Genomic DNA, 23,062 nt, shown 5'->3' on the forward strand with positions numbered 1-23,062 from the left:
TGGGAAAATGTGCCTCGCGGCCCTGCCTCCATCAGGCTGATTGACAGTCAGAGTCCCGCCCACAACTCTGATCCCTTCTTATTCCTTTTCAAAGGAATGTAGTTTTGCGTACTTATCATGGAATCCTTTGAAGCTATCAAAATTTCGATCATTGTGCACATTCTCACTCGAGAATGCAGTAGATTGGTTTTTAACGAAGTTAGTAGCTTAAACCAATTTTGAGTTCCGTTGTTAGAAAAGAATAACAAGAATATGAAGAATGATAAACGGGAATTTTTGAGTACCTCATTTTTCTTGTTCAGTGATGATGTCCCAACCAACAGTTTAATGAGTTGGATGGGGAATTATCTGCAGATGACTCGTAGGTAATATATAGATTATTAAGTTCCATCTTGGTCGATGTTTTTTGGAGGACTTATGTTGTATTTAGCCAATGGAGTGTCCGGTCCATACCATCCCTACGTAAGAAGTCTACCCACTCCTTAATTAAGAGGTAGAGAAAAATCTCTAATTAACCAACCAACCACTTGAATTCTCCCTCTACGTTCATCTTAAGCTTTATTTCATTCCAATATTTAAGTGAGGATGTTGAGGAAATATAGAGGATTAGTTTGAATGTCAGGTCCTCTTGTTGTGGTTAATTTTTACGCTTGTGCAGAGGAACAAATACATACGTACGTGTTAGACTTTGGTATGTTTGTCAGAATGATGTTATGAGTGAAAAGAAACTGATATTTCATTTTTAATGGGTCATGTGATGTTGTATTTACAGGAGAATCCAAGGAATCCACAACAGAAATTGCAACTACTTTAGTGAGCGGTGCAGACACACGCCTGCAGCACTCGCCAAATGAAACAAATAAGAGTACTTTTTACACACAAGACAAGCCAACGAAGGATATGTTTACAAAGAATAATTTTCACAAGACTCATAAGGGAAAGAAAAGTGAATGCCCATACAAATGCACAGTTTGTGAAAAATCTTTTAATCGGTTATCCACCCTTAAAACACACATGACAATACACAATGATGAGCATTCATACAAATGCACAAAGTGTAAAAAATCCTTCATTAATTCATCCACCCTTAAAACACACATGAGAATTCACAATGATGAGCGCTCATACAAATGCACAAAGTGTGAAAATTCCTTCATTAATTCATCCACCCTTAAAACACACATGAGAATTCACACTGATGAGCGCCCATACAAATGCACAAAGTGTGAAAAATCCTTCATTAATTCATCCACCCTTAAAACACACAAGAGAATTCACAATGATGAGCACTCATACAAATGCACAAAGTGTGAAAAATCCTTCCTTAATTCATCCACCCTTAAAACACACATGAGAATTCACAATGATGAGCGCCCATACAAATGCACAAAGTGTGAAAAATCCTTCATTAATTCATCCACCCTTAAAACACACATGAGAATTCACAATGATGAGCGCTCATACAAATGCACAAAGTGTGAAAAGTCCTTCAGTCATTCATCCGGCTTTAAAATGCACGTGAGAATTCACAATGTAAAACGCCCATATAAATGCACAAAGTGTGAAAAATCCTTCATCAATTCATCCACCCTTAAAACACACATGAGAATTCACAATGATGAGCGCTCATACAAATGCACAAAGTGTGAAAAATCCTTCATTCATTTAACCAGCTTTAAAACACACATGAGTATTCATGATGGAGAACGCCCATATAAATGCACAAAGTGTGGAAAATCCTTCATTCATTCATCCAGCTTTCAAATACACATGAGAATTCACAATGGTGAACGCCCATACAAATGCACAAAATGTGGAAAAGCCTTCATTCATTCATCCAACTTAAAGAGGCACATGAGAATTCACAGTGGAGAACGCCCATACAAATGCACAAAGTGTGAAAAATCCTTCATTCATTCATCCAGCTTTAAACGGCACATGAGAATTCACAGTGGAGAACGCCCATTTAAATGCACAAAGTGTGAAAAATCCTTCATTCATTCATCCAGCTTGAAAACACACATGAGAATTCACAATGGTGAACGCCCATACAAATGCACAAAGTGTGGAAAATCCTTCATTCATTCATCCAACTTTAAAATACACATGAGAATTCATAATGAAGAACGCCCATATAAATGCACAAAGTGTGGAAAATCCTACGTTCACTCATCCAGCTTGAAAACACACATGAGAATTCACGATTGAAAATGCCCAAACAAATGCACAAAGTGTGGAAAATCCTTCATTCATTCATTCAACCTCAAAAGACGTATGAGAATTCTTAATGGAGAATGCCATTGGAAATGCACATGTTGTGAAAACCTTTTTATTTGATCGTCTAACTTGAAAACATATAACTAGAATGGCTCTCTGTACTGCGGGGTTGGGGTTGAACATCCTCGGGATTGAACAGCTTAAGGGGCTGTCACACCTTGACGTTTGAGCCAGCGTATGGCAAGGTCTGAAAATGTATGTAAAACGCTGGCATACGCTGAACTATTGATGTTTTTTATTTTTATTTTTGAGCGTATAATAACGTGTTGGACGTATGCATAACGTATTAGTAACGTACACAGAACGTTTTAATCACATATAGATAACTTATTCCAACGAATGCTGAGTGTGTTGTCGGCGTTCACAACCTATGCCCAACGATAGTCTAACTTATGCATAGCGCGACAGCGTATCGCCGATGATCACATGGCGTAGGCTATTCATAGGCTGCGGCTCGACGATTCAAATCATAACCGCACTAGACATCGAAGTGTGAAGCCGCTGTCACACCTTGACGTTTTAGCCAGCGTTTGCCAACGTATGAAAAATTTGCCAAACCAAGCTGGCACACGTCGAATACGTTATGGGTAAGTTTTGTATACGTTAATAGCACGCTGGCATACGTCGTAGTACGCTGGCATACGTCATAATACGCCGAGTACGTCTAGAAATTTTCAGCATGTTGAAAATTTCTCGGCATACTCGACGTATGACACACATTCCGCATACGCTGGCATAAGTTGTAGACACGCTACACGATCGTTGACACACGTCGACACACGTTACTTGTACGTTACTCATAAGTCGAAACACGTCAATGTAATGGTTAGCGTCAGTGTTCCAGACGCCCTGGTTTTTTTTTGGTTTTTTTTTTTCTTCGGTATGACGGTGATGGTGACACTTCGATTTCTAGTGCGGTTATGATTTAAATCGTTGAGCGGTAGCCTATTAATTATATTCTATTATAACCGCACTAGAAATCGAAGTGTCAACATTACCGTCATACCGAAGAAAAGAAGAAAAGAAACCTTAGAGTCTGGAACACTGACGCAAACCATTACATTGACGTGTTTCGACTTATGAGTAACGTACAAGTAACGTGTGTCGACGTGTGTCAACGATCGCGTAACGTGCCTACAACACGTTACTCATAGGTTAGAAATAAGTTGCGGGTACGCTAAGCATTACCTCGACGTGTTTCGACTTATGAGTAACTTACAAGTAACGTGTGTCGACGTGTGTCAACGGTCGCGTAACGTGCCTACAACTTATGGCCAGCATTATGCGGAACGTGTGAGTCATACGCTGGCATACGTCGAAAAATTTTCAAGCGTGGAAAATTTGGCGAACATCTCGGCGTACTACGACGTATGCCAGCATACTACGACGTATGCCAGCGTACTACTACGTATGCCAGCGTGCTCTTAACGTATACAAACTTACCCATGACGTATTTGACGTGCGCCAGCGTTTTAGCCAAATTTTGCATACGTCAGGCATACGCTGGCTAAATCGTCAAGGTGTGACAGGGCCTTTACATTTTGTATCCCACTTGTAGGGTGTGTATAGTGTTTTTTTTCATAAACATAATAAATATTCACCTTGACTGTTATCTGACATGCTATCTCACATATACGAGGTGTGTTCAAAAAGTATCCAACCTTAATTTTTCGTGTAAACAATTAAACGAGACAATTCGTCCGTAAACAAATGAAGCTAGGGAGGCGTGGTTTGGTGCACGTATGTAGGCGATCCTAATCCATATGCGTGAATATTTTCTCGCCTGCAGAAGCTGTCAGTCACACAACAGACCGCCGATGAGTGAGGAAGTGTAAGTGAGCGCCGTCGGATTTTCGTTTTTGACACAATGACGGATCACTGTAGTCTCATCGCCAGTGATCACTGTGTTGAAGAAGTTGGGATCGCTGTTCACAGTCTCCAGCATGTCCTGTGCGATCTCCAAACGGAGTTGCTACTGCTCAATCGTTAGCAGCTTTGGCACGAACTTTGCTGCGATTCTCCTTAAGCCCAAATCCTCAGTCACAATGGAACGAACGGATCCAATGCTGACGCCCGCCTCGTCTGCAAGTTTTCTCATCGTGATTCGATGATCCTGCATCAGCAGGGTCCTCACTTGGTCAATGACGATCTCATTTCGGGATGTTGAGGGCCTACCAGAACGTGCTTCACTTTCCACTGATGTGCGACCATCTTTGTAGTGCTTGTACCACTCTTTTATCTGTGTGGTGCCCATTGCTTCGTTCCCGAAGGCCTGTTGAATCTTGCGGATTGTTTCCACTTGGGAATCGCCAAGCTTTACACAAAATTTGATGCAGTAGCGTTGGTCAAGTTTTTCCGTCATTTTGTCAAAAACGAAAATCCGACGGCGCTCACTCATCGGCAGTCTGTCGGCGACTGACAGCTTCTGCAGGTGGGAAAATATTCACGCATACGGATTAGGATCGCCTGCATACGTGCACCAAACCACGCCTCCCTAGCTTCATTTATTTACGCACGAAAAATTAAGGTTGGATACTTTTTGAACACACCTCGTATATTTGTACCTTCTAGAAAATACTGTATATACTTTTATGAGACTGAATTGCTGTATATTATTTTCCGGAATATAGTGTACTAATAATTAACTGGAGCTAATATGAATTTTCAAATGTTCTGAGTCAACTGGCAATTGAAATTAAATAAGTCTTCTGTGGGAAAGGATGCTCTGCAGACAATTGCTTTTTGTCTGGCATTTAATGGAATGTGGAATGCTTTGAGAAATGCTTTGAATACTCGTAATTGCCTCATCGATTTATAACTTCTTTCCTTCGATTGTTTGGTCTGCGCAGGCCCATCACCAGGGCTCAGTATTAAGGAGGACATTGAACTGGATGGGGGGGGGGCACAATTATAATATTTAATATTTTTGATAACCCAGTATGCTATTGTAGTCATGCAGCATTGACGCATCTATACTGAAGTTGCCGTCGCATACTAACCAAATTGATCTCAGCTAGATTTAATATGTTCCGATGTTTTTGCCTAAAATTATTCGAATGCAGGAGAGCCGCAACAAAGTGGCACATTCACAATGTAGATATTCACAATTTATGGGTTTTATCTGCATAATTTCAAATGTAAGCATTATTGCAAACACACATTTTTAATTTTTATTAGAAAATCACTTTTGTAAGATGGAGGGTTGTGAAGGTCAAGCGGTGCACTTCATCTTTAATTATGTAAATTTGTCTTTTCCTTATTCATATTATCATATTATGACTATATTACATTGATACCTAACTTACAACCAATCAGGTAACATGCTTAATAGGGCCTCCATATCGAAGATGCTGATTGGCTCTTCCTTAAAACTAAATGATCCACAATATATATATATATATATATATATATATATATATATATATATATATATATATATATATATATATATATATATATATATATATAACCACCCACAGCATCGACATTCGACACGAGGTCTTACGGCGGCTGTCTGTCGTCTTGGCTGCTGGCGTTGGTGCGTTATTATCTTTTATCTTGTGGGCTTGGACTGTATTGTCTTGCCAATTGCTTTTGGAGATGCGCTGGCAAGCGCACACTTATCTCTTGACTGTTATTCAAAGAAGGATATTATTAAAGAACAGTTTATCCAAGAAGGCCTTATTAATTATTCACCACTTCGAACATCTGGAATAAGGGTTTTAGTTCACACAGGTGAACACTTAAACAGCAAGGAGTTCACAGTGGGCGCTCGTCCTTAAACACTAAGTTGTTCACAGGGGGCAACAGGACATAAATGGGTGGCGTACAAGTGGTGGGGGGGGGCACCAGATGCACCATGGGGGGGAGGCATTGCACCCAAATCCCCCCCCCCCTAGCAATGGGCCTGGGTCTGCGCTGGAAACGTGTAGAGGTGGCTGTTCGCATTCTGGCTTCTAATGGTGAGTTGTGGCCTTGGCGGCCAGATATGTCCTGTTGTTCCATGTCTCAGCCTTTTGGGTCCCACCACTTTCGCTTGCTCATATTTATAAAAAGTCATGATTAGAATGAGTACCCTCTGTCCCCCATGCATATATGTAAAAATCATTCAAATGTTATAGTAAATTTGTTAAAGGAACCTTGAGTGAGTTTTCTTCTACAGTTGGATCTGCATCCGGACGTGAACCAAAATGTCCACCAAATCGTCATAACCCCAACCTCTTCACCAAATTTTATCCGAATCCATCCTTACCTTTTTGAGATATCCTGCTCACAGAAAGACAGCGAAACAGACAAACAAATAGGGGTGAAAGCATAACGTCCATCCACCTCTCTGGCTGAGGTAAATCTCAGGGGATATCAGGCACTGCTCGGGGGGAGGGGGGGATATCAGGCACTGCTCGGGGGGAGGGGGATATCAGGCACTGCTCGGGGGGAGGGGGGATATCAGGCACTGCTCGGGGGGAGGGGGGATATCAGGCACTATGGTGCTGTCGGGCTGATCTTTTCCTGGCGGTGGTTTTAGGACGTGTTGGACATGGAAACGCTATGGAATTATTCCATCTCATGGTGGTTTCCTTTTGCCTGTGGGCTGGCTGCAGCACTGTCTGACCCAACATCGCAATATACAAACATAGTTTTTTCGGCCTCAAAACGCTCGTCTGGCCAATGGGTGGAATGGGCTAAACCTTGCCCAGATTCTGAAGTACCTCGACCCAAAATTTGGGGCCTCTAGTTGCTACTGCTCGGCCGTGAAAGAATAACCTATAAATGCACAAACAAGCACACAGATGTACAAACAAACACTTGGAAATATTAATCAGATTCACAATTGGGAGAAAGAATATTGCAAACAAGACGAATGCCCATACAAATTTAAAATTTGTGGAAAATCCATGAAATCATATGAGAGATTGTCCACTTCGATGCAGAAGTTGCGGAAAATGTTTCACTCAACAATCTCGTGTTAAACACACATGATAATTCACAATAGAGAATGACCGTGTAAATGGACAATTTGTGTGAAATCGATTCGTTATTCATCCAACCTTAAAATGCACATGAGAACTGATAATGATGAGTGCCCTTATAAATCCACGATTTGTGGAAAATCTATCATTCAGTTAGCACTCCTTAAATCACACAAGATAATTCACAGAGGTGACTGCCTATACAAGTATAGTTTGTGAAAAAAAATATTTTAGGCTTGTAGCATGGGAACGTGTACAATTCACCGTCGTTGGCATTAAAAGGCTTATATATTTTGTACCATTAATTTTTGAGACATACAAAGTTGATAATTGGACAGGAAATTTTTAGACGATCATCTTGATATTTACATTAAGCAGGATCGAACCAATATTTGCTGAGATATGTTAAATTAAAATGTGGAAAATAGAGTAAAAATTGGTAAATTCTAGTGACAGATCATCAAGCACACCTCACATAGGTGAATATTGAAACATTTTAAACAATTGATTGTCACCCAAAATTTTTTTTGATGATTGTGAATCATGCCTGGAACAAATATATGCCAATTAAAAATAATTATTGTGATATTGTGGTACAATTTTTACAAAAATTTCCAAAATACAATTTCAGGCAAAATTAATTTTCAAACCTAACTTTCCTTTACAATGGTGTGATACAAATATTACTTTAACCTTAATGGTTAAATTATTTATTGTTGTGTAATGGTTGAAGCCTATGCTAATTGTCAGTAACTGCAAAATAGTTGAGGTTCGAAGTCTACGTGTGTGCCGAGCATCCAAAGTGTGCCTGTTTGGATGTTAGAGAGTACGGTAAATTCAAAGATGCTTGGCTTTATTATGTAAAATAGGCATCAGGTTGTTATTTTTTAGCATTAAAACATACATTTTATGATGATTGAATTGTTTTAGCAATATTATTCATTTTGGATGTCTGGTTTTTTATTTATGACCCAACTTCCACTGTTAGAGAGTACGTCACATTTTTTGTACGTCACGTTTGAGATCATGGAGATGGAATATCGGCCAAATCGGATGGAACATCATCGCCAAACTGCTGCATTTAATTATAATTAAAGTATAGTTAAGGAATAATTACATATATTACGGCCCAATGCAGGGAAGTGTGAGCTACCGTGTTTCAGGGAACCCTCATTGTAGAAAGTGATTAGTGTGCCTAAATAGTTTACTAAACAAAATTTTGGAGGAGATATTCTAAACAAGCATTTGAAAATCTGTAAAAAAGAAAATGTATGGTCTTCCTGGTCTATATTGAGTCCTTCATGTGCTCACTCTGGGGAATTTGTAATGAAGTTGTCAATAAGGGTCTGTTTTTAGGTCATCTCTATCATCTCAGTAGAGATGACCTAATAATAACAGTCTCGAAGTCTGTCTGCCCGTCCGTCCGTCCGTCCGTCCGTCCACGATCAAACCGAGTGAAGACAAATAACCAATAGTGGAATGGATAGAGGTTGATGAGACATGCACAACGATATAACTTTCAAGGTCGTCCAAGGTCGAGGTCAACATCACGAGGCTGTCTGTCAAAGTTGCGAAAATCGTCGATTTCAAATCGTATCTCCTCCCTCATTTATCAAGAGAGATCAAATGTTATTAGTGATTCAGATACTATGGACTATTATCTAGATTCTAGAACAACACGAGCCATTTTTTTGAAATTTGCTCTCGTTCCGATTTTATAGCCCTTCAAACTTCGCTCTGATTCCCCGTATGGGCCGTTCATAAAGTACATACAAAAATAAAAGTATTAAATTAAGAACCGGAACTCTCCGAGCAAATATTACATTTGAAGCTTTTGTCAGATTTAACTAAAACAATGGAACACAAGTTTATATGCACACTTACTTTCATTTATGACATTAACATTGTCTTGAATATCAATTTGTACTTTTATTTTCATAAATGACGTGCTGTGATATTAAAAGAAAAAGGTAAATTACACCGCTAGGGACTGCATCGTCATGACTTACAAACATCGGTTCATAAGGAACTGCTGGCTTTGCAACCGATAAGTGATGTATGAGGGGGGTGGATGGGTGGTCACTAGCCTGCATACAGAGAGGGGTGGGTGGTTTTGAAACCCGGGAGTAGAGCGTACGTACTATATGAACTGCCCCTATTCCAGTCTGGCACAGAGTTACTTTCGACCTCTGGCAGAGATGACCGATCGGCACTCCCGCTCGGGGGTATTTTTTATTTTCACATTTGTAAATTAATGATATTTCTTGTAGTGGGGCAACTTAGCATAACAATTGTGCATTTTGTGAGGAAAGCACCAAATTTGACACACTGATAGCCTATTATATTATGAACAGATTTGGATATTGGGCCATCTCAAAATTTTTGATGGCAGTGGAAAATAGCTGCCACAGCCATCAGTGGCTGAATTTGAGATGGCCCAATATCCAAATCTGTTCATAATATGATAGGCTACTAGTGTGCCAAATTTGGTGCTTTCCTCACAAAATGCACAATTGTTATGCTATATTTAGCTAAGATGCCCCACTTTTGTAGAGCTGACATAATTATTTCAATTTTTATTCTAGTCTTGGTTCCCAGTATGACAAATAGCCCCAATATTATTTGAAAGTAGAATTGGATCAGCTCGAAAAGGATCTATCCATGTGAACTAAGGGAAAACGTCGAAATTGACCATTTTCACACTAAAAGGCTCTTATTGGTGCCTATAAATTCCCTTGAGTCCAATCCGATAGAAAATAAATATTTTTTCTAATGATATTGCTTGAAAGTTTCTTCGAGTAATAGTAAACTTTCATGCTAGGTACCATCAGGATTAGGGAACTGATATGACTCAGCTAGCAAATTGGGTTTGGCCAGTGAAAATCTCCACCGGTCCATCACATTTTGCGTTTGAGTCAATAGTTTAGACTAATAACATGGCAATTAAATTGTTGTTGGTTATATACTCAAATACAATGGGAGTGATTAATCTGACCAATTCCCCCTATTAGTGAAAATATCATCCAATGAAAATTTCTCCACCGGTCCGTCACATTTTCAGAAAGGTGATTTTTCTGTGTAATTCATGTTATTTTCCATAATAAATGCTTTTGATTATATTACTAAGCTTACTGATAGCATTGATGCAGTATTTTATTCAGGTTATCATTTCTGGCCAATTTTGGGTTTTTGACCCTTCGAATGACAGTCATCGATGAGCTGCCGACAGCTGTGGCCTTGGTTCTATCAGAAAATTGACCGATAACTAGTGATAAGGTGAGTCTTTGGAGATGAAAATTGATTGAGAATTAAATTAATAATAATATTTATGGGAAACTGGAAACTCAAAAGCTTAGAATAATACTTATGGCAACCCCAAATCTGTTGCCTGACTTTGGGCTTGTTCCATCAAACTCGAGCAGAATCCAATCTAGAAAACTGTACAAAATACTATCGAATACTTGTATCTTCGAACTTTCTTCAAGTTAGTTATCAAAGGTAGGATTGTTCTCCCTTTCTTGACTGTTAAAACTATAATATGGTGATTATTTTCATTGTGAATTGCTAGAAACGATACTTGGAAAATGAAAATAGCAATCAAATATATGTTAATTTCATAAAATCACAAGATTTGATCACAGATTTTGATCAGTTCAATGGCGAGTGCATGCCTAAAACCATAGCATTACCTGTTTATAAGGTTATAGAGCGATCCCAACTGTGGTGGAGATTATGTCAAAGCTTTAAACTCGCATTTGAGACCGTTTTCTGCGTCAAGATTTCATGTTTTTTTGCTTGAAACCGAAACTGAAAGTGCTGCCAGAGGTCTCAGTTACCAGTTATATCGTCACTGCTTCCGGTTGATGGCGTTGGTTGGAATCCTACCGTACCGCGATCCCTTATATTGTTCTCTCTTTTCCGATCTCACTGCACACGGGCAGTGGGGATGGGGGGCGGTGGAGAGGGGGCAGGCGGTGGGATAGACCCCCTTTTCGACCCCTCACTATGCACCACTCACAGTTCACATCTAGTCATTTGGTAAAATTTCAAAATTCATAACAATACATGTAATTCTTTCAGATGGCGTTCCAGTTGAGAGTGAAGCTGAGGTCTCCTAAGTTTCGAGATCAAGACCAACCTGAATTGATACAAGACCGACGTACTGTACCAGAAGAACCTGGAAGGCCACCTCGAAAGCAAGCCATGACAGGAGCTGAGAGGAAAAGAAAATCTAGGGAGAAGAGGGCACTGGACGAAAGTTCCGAGGAGAAAAGAAAGAGACTGAATGTGGATGCAGCGCGTGTCCGGGCTTATCGACAAACAACGGTATACACGAAAGGAAAAGAATACATTCGAGAGCAGCAGCATAGATGGGAAGAATCCTGCCTCTGCAATCTCGACAGTAATCTGAAGAAGAAGGCCTGGCGAAAAAAGAAGAACTGCGAACAAAAAGCCAGGAAATACCGGGAAGAAAAAGTTGAAGTTGATGAGAACGATGATGCCGCGCTGCCCATTGAGGAAACGCTCCCCCTTTCCCAGGATTCTGTTCAAACCGGGCCATCGGAAACCGCGCTCTCCCAGGATGAGGAAACTGCCGATCAGCCCGCCGCGGTGACTCCAACCGCTTCACGGTCGACGCTGTGGAGGAAGACCAGCGACGTCAAGGCAACTTTGGGAACATTGTCGCCATTGTCATGTGAGAATTTGCTGGGAAGACAAATGGGAAAGGAATTGAAGCTGTGGAAACCGCGAACTTGCAGCTTCACAACACTCTATCAGCGGGAAAAAGAGCTGAACCGGATTCTGGCACCATTATCATCGAAATCCAGAGAGATCGTTCTGGAAAATGTCGCCGAAACTTCGACCAATTCAGAATCACATGTTGTGAAAAATCTCCAAGAAGCCTTCACAAAATGCGCTACATATGACAACCAGGCGACCGCCATGAAACAGACACTTCTCTATGGCATATCCGGGCAAGGTACCACCGGGAGAGGCATCACGAGGCTATTCAATGTGGGTAGACAGACTGCCACCAGTGCGCTACGACAATGACAGAGCGGTATTCCGTGGAGGATCTCTCTTCGACAGGCACCGCGGTCGTCGCGCCTCAGTGATGAGGTGAGAGCGTCAGTGAACCGGTTCTACAACCAGCCGGATGTTTCTCGACCACTTCCCAGTAAAAAGAATACAATTTTGCTCAGAGACCCCAAAACTGGCGGGACAGTCAGGGTGACAAAGAGAATTCTGGAATCAACCCTGACTGAAGCATACAAAACTTTCAAGCAATCGAATCCAGATACGAAAATAGGCCAACGATCTTTTGAGAATCTTCGTCTAAAAGAGGTCGTATTTGCAAAAGCTTACCATCGACAAGTCTGTTGCTGCACCTACCACACAAACCTGACCTTCTTGTTGAAGTCCCTGAACAAGTGTTCGGTGAATGCCGGACGAGGGCACGTTTTTCGCACTGTACACGAGATGGCGGATGCCTCTATATGCGAAAAGCGCATGGACTGTCTTGACCGTACTTGTGGTCATTGTGGCGTGGAAAAGATGGATTTTAGTTCATTGAAGTGTAAGCCATCATGTACGCGACCGAGCTGTGACGGATGTCCAGTGTCATGGACCCTTTATGAAAGGACCGCCAACGAAAGCGGACCGAAGACCACGAAGATAGAATTACAAACGAAAACCAGACCGATCAGTGAACTCTGCGAAACCGTCAGGAAGAAAATGGAGCCCTTTGCCCTCCACAGGTTTATAGCTGGACATCAGCACGAGCAGTATAGGACGGCGCTCGAGAACCTCAAGAATGATGAAGTCCTCGCCATCATGGACTTCGCCAACAACTACGCAATTGTGCTCCCAGACGAGATTCAAAGCATCCACTGGGTCAATGTACAAGCGACTCTCTTTGTCCTGGTACTGACACGAGTGATAGGCTCCCACGACGATCCCCAGTATGGAGACGAGCATCACCTTTTCATCTCAGACGACAGGTGCCACGACTCGCATATGGTCGAACACTGCAAGCGCCTCCTACTCGACAATCTAATTGCACGACTTCGCCCGTCTAGAAGTATTGAATTTTGTGATGGTGCTGTCTCACAATTTAAAGGTGTGAAGTCCTTAGCGTACTTGTCACAGAGCGAATCGGTGTACGGAATTCCGACCATCAGGTACTGGTGGGGCACGTCTCACGGCAAACATAGGCCAATGGGGCCGGAGGAGTTGTGAAGCAGTCGGCAGCTATGTCTGTAGTAAAGAAAGGAGAAATAATCAGAAATGCGCGCGAACTTCACCAGTATTGTGTTGCGAATCTATCTTGCAACCTTGACATGCCACAGGCCAGTTCACGTATGGTGAGGAGCGAGTTCTACCTCGTGACTGAAGGGGAAGTCGAATGACCTAAAATGATGAATCTGAAAACGATCCGTGGAACACGACGTCTTCATGAGGCACGCTCGTGTGCTCGCCCGGATGAAGTCCTAGTTCACAAGCGAGGATGCGCCTGTTTCCAGTGTCTGGCGGGGGACTTCGCTTCGTGTGAGAATGGGCTGGTGGACGAACCAGTACTGGTAAGCATCATCAATGAGACCTCCGTCCATCACGAGGAAGCAGAAGACGAGGATGAGCAGGAGGACGTTGAAGATGAGGAAATCGATGAGTTTCCAGCAATGCTAACCGAGTTTACGGAACTATTCCTTCCAGGTACCATAGCAGTGATCAGAGCTGCGGAAGAACTCAGCCCATAATATCTTATGGAGATAGTGGAACCCCCTCATGATACCAAGATGCCAATAAAGGATAGTTATGGGAATTCGTTCTCTGCGGGTTTGAGTGTGGCATCAGGCCACTACCTCGAGCTCATTCCTAGGTCCTCGGACACCTACTACGTGGATGATTCCAGAACCGCCACGGTGTATAGTCGATGCCTTCTACCTATTGTGTTGGGCGACCTCCAGTCTACCGGAGTCCGAAAGATACGTGGTAAAGATAAACTAACACGGAAAATATCCCCGCAGGACCATGAAGATATTTTAGCCTTCCTGAACTCGAGTCTCCATGACCTGTGAAACGGTCAATGTTAATAATATCAGCTTTCCACTACATTAGACCATTCATTGTCATCTAGTCACTTTCATTATCACTTTCACTATCAATTTGTAAAATTCCATCAGAGTACCTATAGATGACTGTTTTTTGCAAAACGAAAGTGAAAATGAATTCTAATCATGAAAGTGAAATTAGAGGGCTGTATGAAACATCGGTGTAGCTGCAATTGCATTGAAATAGCATGATAGTGAATTTAGGTGATCCAGTTGATATAGTTAGTCTAGAAATGACAAAATGAGATTATTTTCCAGTACGTTACGTTTTCATGAACGGCATCTAGAGAATCTTAGCTTCCATGCATGTGTATATTTTGCCATGATTATCAGTTTGTTTTGTTTTGTTAGTGCATCTAATGATATTCGTAGTTCGTATAGAGTCTGAACATTAATTAAATTATATATTGCTCCTATTAAACGCTTTTTAATCCATGTTGATTGATCCGAAGCCCTTTATTTTCATCTCGAAACTGCAAAAATTTTTTAAAAAACTTGCATATTTTAAACAATGGTTCACATAGCATTATGAAACAATGGTACAAGCTATAAAACCCCGAAATTACAATGTTTTTGTCCTGGACCAATCATTAGAGCTGACTTTGCTGTTGTTTGAGCTGAAAACTTGCATGTCAGCCTGACCAAATCAAAAAATCCTACCCTATTTTGAAAATGATGACATTTTGTGATGACCAATCCTTTTTATAAACTTTTTTTTGCAAAATGTTCAGTGAATCTTGGATTTTTTTATGCTGCAACAACTTCACTGTACATGAAAATTGATTTTTTTCACGACTTCTGAAACAATTTGGCTCACACTTAGCTGCTTTGACCCATACACTATCTAATGTTAAATGTGATCACATCTCCATCCGTGCAATAATGTATAGGTGTACGTCACATCGGATGTACGTCACAGCATATCACACACCCGACAAAGCCTGGAACTTCCAAATCCATGGGAAATTAACCAATAGACGCATATGTAAAATAAATGATTCACTGATACATATTGATTGATAAGCTCTTAATGCAATATACTCCTTTGTTGGCTTAGTTTCAGGGTGCAGTACGTCACGTTTTGTGTACGTCACGTTTTATGGCATAATTTATGTCCACAATATTTAAGATAAAACGGACTATAAATAAGCAGCAACCGATTTTATTATTATTGATGCATCCATTTCAAATATTCCTTTATCTGTTGCAGATAAGTACCACTAGAAGCATGGGAAAATCAACAGCCATGACAGCCGCAGAAAGGAAGAGGCGTTCCCGAAAAAAGCAGACGGAGTAGAACACCGCTGAACAGAATGCACTTTACTTAACCAGTGAACGAAAACGATTAGCAACATAATGAGAAAAACTTTCTGAAAAGAAGGGCAAGAAAATTCCACTGTCGGCAGCTGAAAGAAAACGATTATCCCGTGAGCACGAGCGAATCAATGAAAGTCCGAAGATACAACAATACAAACTCCTCAAAGAGCAACACCGTATTGCACAGTACCGATCGAGAATTGAAGCCACAAACAACTTCACAAGCCGAATAAAAAGGAGTCGCAGGCCGCAACATATGTTGCTACAAACAAGAGATGACAAGCTTGATGAAGAGAGGAGACGTGTAGCTCAATACAGAGTAAAACAAGCAAGTAGCAAGGAAGGCATGCAAAAAGCCAAACTCCAAAGACAAGAATGGCGAAGGAAGTGGCAATCAAGTATCAGCCGGCAAAAGAAACAAGCTTTGAGAGAGAAAAGACGCAAAAAGATGGAAATCCTGCAGGAAAATCGACAAACAAAAACAGCAAACCTGAGCACTGCCATGCACAATTTATGGAAAGCATTGGAAATAAAGGGCACAACCCCAACTACTCAGATGTCCATACAGAGCAGTGAAGTGCCTGTATCAATGAGGACTGTCCAACGAAGAAAATCCAGGATCGGTGATGAACTTGAAACTCTCCCTTCAAAGCAGAGAGCCAAAGTTATGACCAAGGTCATTGATGGTTTGTCTCCAAACACAAAGAACTTTCTGACTGACGATGGCATCAACGTTTAAAACCCTTTATAACCCATAATAAAGTTTGATTACATTATTATGAAGATTAAACTGACGATAATTATCACCCTGATGAAAGCCGAGGCTTGTACATGTATGGTCTAGCAGTCGTTTGTCCGCTGCCGGCGTCACCGCTGCTGCACAAATGACCTTCTCAGAGGACTACACTTAATTTGCCATATCTCAGCAATGAAATGCAATTAAGCCTCAATAATTACACCACAAGAATCACAAGAACCTGCCCTTTAAAATGGTATACTACTCATCAATATACAACAAACTTCAAATTTTTCAAAATTTTTCAGCAAATTGTACACGTTCCCATGCTACGAGCCTTTAGTCAGTGATGCAATCTTAAAATGCACAAGAGAATTCATACTGGCTTTTGAGTACAGTATCAGCGACCACTATGATATATCAGTATAATAGTATAGTAACAGTGATATGTCAGTATCAGCCAGCATCCTGTGGGGAAAGCCACGTCGTCAGCTGCAACAAAAGATTTCCCAAAAACAATGAACTCTATTTAAAGGCCCTGTCACACCTTGACGTTTTAGCCAGCGTATGCCGACGTATGGAAAATTTGGCGAATACGCTGGCACACGTCGAATACGTTATGGGTAAGTTTTGTATACGTTAAGAGCATGCTGAAGCACGCTGGCATATGTCGTAGTACGCTGAGCTCGTCGACAAATTTTAAGCATGCTCAAAATTTTTCGACGTATGCCAGGGTATGACTCGCACGTTCCGCATACGCTGGCCATAAGTTGTAGGCACATTATGCGATCGTTGACACACGTCAACACACATTACTTGTAAGTTACTCATAAGTCGAAACACGTCGAGGTAATGTTTAGCGTACCCGACACTTATTTCTAACCTATGAGTAACGTGCTTTGAACCTATGTGTAACGTATCTCCAACCCATATTGACGTACGTAGACGTATTTGACGTCTTCAGGACGACCACAAAACTTACTGAACGTGTTTCTAACTTACAGCTACTGTATAATGGCGTATTGGCAGCATTTAGGGGAATTGGTATATAAAAATGGGCTTCACAGGAGGAACCCGTCAGTGTTCCAGACTCCATGTTTTTTTTTTTGTTTTTTTTTTTTCTTCGGCATGACGGTGATGTTGACACTTCGATTTCGAGTGCAGTTATGATTTAAATCGTTGAGCGGCAGCCTATTAATAGGCTACACCACGTGATCGTCGGCGATACGCTGCCGCGCGCTATGCATAAGTTAGACTATCGTTGGGCATAGGTTGTGAACGCCGAAAACACGCTAAGCATTTGTTGGTATAAGTTATCGAAACGTTCTGTGTACGTTACTAATACGTTATGCATACGTCCAACTCGTTATGAATACGCCCAAAACTGAAAAAAACATCAATAGTTCAGCGTACGCCAGCGTTTTAGATCAATTTTGATACATTGCCATATGCTGGCTAAAACGTCAAGGTGTGACAGGGCCCTAATGGAGAGCATTCTTTTAAACTTTGTCTGACCAAGAAGTGAAAGAGGGACACAGATCCCTACAATCAAAAAACATTTTCAAAAGGATATTGAATTGTCATAAAAATGTCTGTTTGAAGAAAGTGAATTATTTAAATATGATGAAAATGTATTCAAGAGTTGCAGGATATGTGAGTTTGTAGCACGTTGTCGATGCAATTTCTCCGAAATTAGCATCATGGGTTTGCGGGTGATAAAAACAATTAAAACTATGTCAATTAAAACTTGATATTAAAATAAATGTATTAAATCTGAAATGGAAAATGTACTTAAATACGGTATGATTTTATGTGCTTGAACGTGTATCTATTTTTATTTTAATTAACATAATCAGATCTTTCCTTTGTATGGAAACATTGACCTGACTATTGAAGATGCGATGAGCAGGCTGACTTTTCAAGTAAGCTGAATTCAGTCAAAAAAAGAATTGCCTATTATTTAAATATATATTTTACTTACTAATAGATTTTATGACATGATAGATATATGGTACCAGCAAGCTGGTGGAGGAATGCTATTACAACTCAACTTAGAATGTTGGTCTAAGGATATGTTCAGATGTATTCAATAAATCCTGCTTGCTTTATATTCCCTAGTCTGCTAAAGATGCGAGCTGAACCTTTCCCCTTCCATACCATAAATTGTATGTGATCCATCAAGGAACCCGAAAGATATCTGTTGTGACGTCATTCTGTGCTGAGAGAGATTTTACACATCTGGTTTTAAACATATGTTGTTACGAATTTGGAATTCGATTGCACACAACATACAGGTTCCTTCAGTCAGCTATGTCGATAAGTGCTTGTTTCCTAGATAGCTCACCTTCCATTGTTTAAATATTCAGAAATCGATTAGATGCGCTGCGGATCGATTTAATAGTTAGGGAACGAACAATGGAGACATCCCTCCCCCTCTTCTGCGAAGAAGAAGAAGAACCCTGCCGTCCCGTGACTCATGATGTCAACAACTCCCTCCCACCCTTGGCTGAGCGGGGGATGGAGCACGAGGGCATGAGTCATGAGTCACGCCGGGAGCGGGGGAAGGGCGGGAGAAGGATAAGCGGAGATCTTTTCTTTGTTGGTGTTGGGAGTTGAGTAGTAAGCTTTTTGCTTCGGCAAAGAGTAGTGGTTCAGCAGACCTTCGGGTCCTGTTTGGCTTGGGTTAGGGTTGAGGGCCTTCGGAAGCTTTTTGCTTCGGCTGGCTCAGTGAGCTTCGGCTGAGGCCTGGCTCCGGAGGAGGCTTTTTGGAGGCTTTTTGCTTTGGTGGTTCAGTGAGCTTCGGCTTCTGTTTGGCTCGGGAGAGCTTTTTGCTTCGAGCTGCTTTGTTTTGGAAGGAAGTTGAGCCGGTTGCTTGGCTCGAGCTGCGAATGGTGGCTTCTTCTTCTTCTTGGTTTGTGGAGCTCTTTGTTCTCCATTTTGGTTCCTGCCTTGGTGCGACTCATCGACCTCTTTTGGAGGTGGTTCCTCGGGGAAGCGACGCATCGACAGGAAGGATCAGTGCCTCGTCTCACTAGCACGTGATGAGAAGCGTGGGAGGATTCGCGGGAGCTCGGGAAGGATCGCAGCTCACGGTGATTGGGTCCGGCTCGCTCTCGCTGGAGCCCAGGTCTGAGCAACTTGAAAACCACACGAGGTGGAGAGGTTCGAGATAGGTTCTGAGTTTCAGCTCACCTGTCCTCCGAGCTGGAGCTCGTTATTAAAGGCCTCTGCCACCATTTCTTGGGTGTGTATGTGCGCGTACGTGTGTCCGTGGGCCCGTTTAATAAGTAGGAACTGCTGTTAAGTGCAAGTGACTGTACATAATAAGTAGACGGTTGTAGTTCTTTTGTCGTGCTTTTGTTGCTTGTATAATTGCATACGTGCTTTATTATAATAAATGTCCTTGTGTGAATGTAAACCTCTTCGTTGCGTCCTCTTCCCTTAATTGAACTGCCCCATGTTGCACTCGGAATATAGTTGGTTTTTAAATAGCCGGTAAAGTGATTGGGTCCAACGGGACTGCGCGATAATACCCCGCTCGGTTATCCCAAAAGGAAGCGGGCTGCTTAAGCGGCTCGTTTCCAAGCGGTCCTGTTGAGGTGCAATCTCTTGGTAACCTACTCACGTGAATAATTAGGTAAATCGAAGATTTGGCGATCGGACCCTGTAGCGCGGGTAGAGTGCGGACAAGGTTGTGGTGTGGTTAACACACCCGTGGCTGGTTTCCGGCGTTGATCCGGAAAGCCGCGACTAGATTGTCCGTTCGGTGGGCGAAGCGGTCGCTATTGGCTAGACGCGGACACTCGCATGCCGACGGGCGGGAAATCTACAGCAAAAAAAAAATAAATAAAAAATATATATATATATATATTTATTACAATCCTTCAAAATTAGGCTGACTGCTGCACAAAAGCTGAAAATGATTTCCACCTGGAAATACATCGACCTGGCAACCTGTGGCACCAGCGTTTAAAATGACAAAGAGCTGTGTCTCACTGACCACTATCACAAGAACTGACCACTGACCACTCTCACAAGAACTAAAATTCTCCATGTATTTTAGAGATCTGGAGCAAGTCTGTGTTCAGATCCTCCATATGCGCATATGTATGTGTTTGTTTGTATTTGTTTATGTTGTTTGTTAAATAAATGTTCAAATGTACAGGATGACTTAGAAATTTCTTCTACAGTTGGTGAGCCATGCAGGAGCATTAAAACCCGGAGGAGCGTTGGTGCAGAGTGGGCTGATGGTAAGCACGAACTCACAGATCAGGTAAAGTGAGAGATAAGACATTGATCTTTGTGGGTGAGTGTGTGCTGCCAGCTTGCTGTGCACCTCGTTCTTTGTTTTGAAAGGTTAACATGCTTCAGACAAGAATTTGAGCATTTATTGATTTGAGTTTTATTGTTTGGTTTATGTTTATTTTGGAAAATATAGGTATTGTTACAAAGGGTATTGTTGGAATCCCGAAAAGTCATTACCAGACTAAAAGGTCCACTTTTATACTGTGTATTGGCTGCACTGGCACTGTTTCGGTGTATGCCTGGATAACAGGAGTTTGAGTTCCCCACTGGCTACACTGGTATTTTCAGTGTTGACCTGGGTAGGGTGTTGTCTTAACAGAGGTGAGACTAGGGTGCTTTACAGAAGTGAGAATAGGGCGTTGCCCAACAGAGTTTGGAAGTTGAGAAAGTGTTCTTTTTGAGTTGGAATTGTGTTTCCAGCTTGGGATTGAGATTGGAAATGAGAGAAAACTTCATTGTTTGTCTAAGAGCTCTTGTATGATTATTTGTATCCTGTGTGTATCTGTACAAGTTGTATTTGCATTGCAAAGTGTACAAAGGGGGGTTTTGTTGGAGTTTTGAAAAAAAATTTCCTCTCACTAAGATTTGTGAAGATGAGGAACCACCTTGGAAAGGTAACCAATAAAATGTTATCTGAGAAAGGTACACCAAAGCCTGGTGTTGGCGCAGTGGTGAGGGCAGCGGCTTGGGATCCAAAAGGCCCTGAGTTCAAGCCCCGTTGAGCCACTGAATTAATACACCAGGGGGTTGACTCAGCCTGTCATCCTTCCGAGGTCGGCGAAATGAGTACCAGTGTCCTGGGCCGGTGTATACCCCGGTTAAAGTAGGTGTACCAGATCCCTGTGTCACAACAGGTGACCAGGGTTGCGTCAAGAAGGGCATCCGGTGTAAAACATGTGCCAAATCACTATGTGGATCATATGGATGATCCGCTGTGGCGACCCCTAACGGGAGCAGCCGAAAGAAGAAGAAGAAGAAGAAGACGAAAGGTACACCAATTCGGTGTATCTTTGAAAATTATGGGGTGAGAAGTGAGACAGGGAAATGCCTTGAGGATATTGGAATTTACACTGATGAGCCAAAACATTATGACCACCTGCCTAATATGCTGTTGGTCCTCCATGTGCCGCCAAAACAGCGCCGACCTGCCGAGGCATGGACTCCACAAGACCCCTGAAGGTGTCCTGTGGTATCTGGCACCAAAACATTAGCAGCAGATCCTTCAAGTCCTGTAAGTTGCGAGGTGGATCGGACTTGTCGGTCCAGCACATCCCACAGATGCTCAATCAGATTGAGATCTGGAGAATTTGGAGGCCAGGGCAACAACACTTCATCATGTTCCTCAAACCATTCCCAAACAATGTGTGCAGTGTGGCAGGGTGCATTATCCTGCTGAAAGAGGCCACTGCCATCAGGGAATACCATTGCCATGAAGGGTGTACCTGGTCTACAACGATGTTTAGGTTGGTGACACGTGTCAAATTGACATCCACATGAATGGCCGGATCCAGGATTTCTCAGCAGAACATTGCCCAGAGCATCACACTCCCTCCACCGACTTGTCGTCTTCCCACAGTGCATCCTGGTGCCATCACTTCCCCAGGTAAATGGCACACACGTACACGGCCATCCACGTGATCTAAAAGAAAACGGGACTCATCGGACCAGGCGACCTTCTTCCACTGCTCCAAGGTCCAGTTCCAATGCTCACGTGCCCATTGCAGGCACTTTTGACGGTGGACAGGGGTCATCATGGGCACTCTGACCGGTCTGCAGCTACGCAGCCCCATACGCAGCAGGGTGCGATGCACTGTGGATTGTGACACATTTCTCCCGTGACCACCATTAAAATTTTCTGTGACTTGTGCCACAGTAGACCTTCTGTCGGTTCGGACCAGACGGGATAGCCCTCGTTGTCCTCGCGCATCGATGAGCCTTGGGCACCCAACACCCTGTCGCCGGTTTGTGGTTTGTCCCTCCTTGGACCACTGTCGGTAGGTACTCACCACTGCTGACCGGGAGCACCCCACAAGCCTTGCCGTTTCAGAGATTTTCTGCCTGTCGTCTGCCCATACCAATTTGGCCCTTGTCAAAGTCGCTCAGGTCTTTACTCCTGCCCGTTTCTCCTGCATCCAACACCTCAATTTCAAGAACTGACTGTTCACTTGCTGCGTAATGTATCCCACCCCTTGACAGGTACCATTGTAACAAGATAATCAATGTTATTCACTTCACCTGTCAATGGTCATCATGTTTTGGTTCATCAGTGTACATGAACTTCAGATGTGTTTGAATATAGGTCGACCAACATGATCAGTGTCTGGCCTGAAAGAACATTTATAAAA

General features: G+C 42.1%; 1 protein-coding gene and 1 long non-coding RNA gene across 2 annotated transcripts in view; both read left to right on the forward strand.

Annotated features, from left to right (window-relative positions):
- The window catches only part of LOC147009475 (uncharacterized), a 232,849-nt gene that overhangs the window by 184,003 nt on the left and 25,784 nt on the right, over positions 1-23,062 (forward strand).
- On the forward strand, positions 9,606-18,719 carry LOC147009477 (uncharacterized). Its single transcript, XR_015052881.1, has 2 exons — positions 9,606-10,523; positions 15,570-18,719. It is a non-coding gene; the product is annotated as an uncharacterized LOC147009477 (long non-coding RNA).

Source organism: Eptatretus burgeri, chromosome 17 (genome assembly GCF_056783735.1).
Source record: "Eptatretus burgeri isolate ZD-2024b chromosome 17, Ebu_testis_v1, whole genome shotgun sequence".
NCBI classification, from domain to species: domain Eukaryota; kingdom Metazoa; phylum Chordata; class Myxini; order Myxiniformes; family Myxinidae; genus Eptatretus; species Eptatretus burgeri.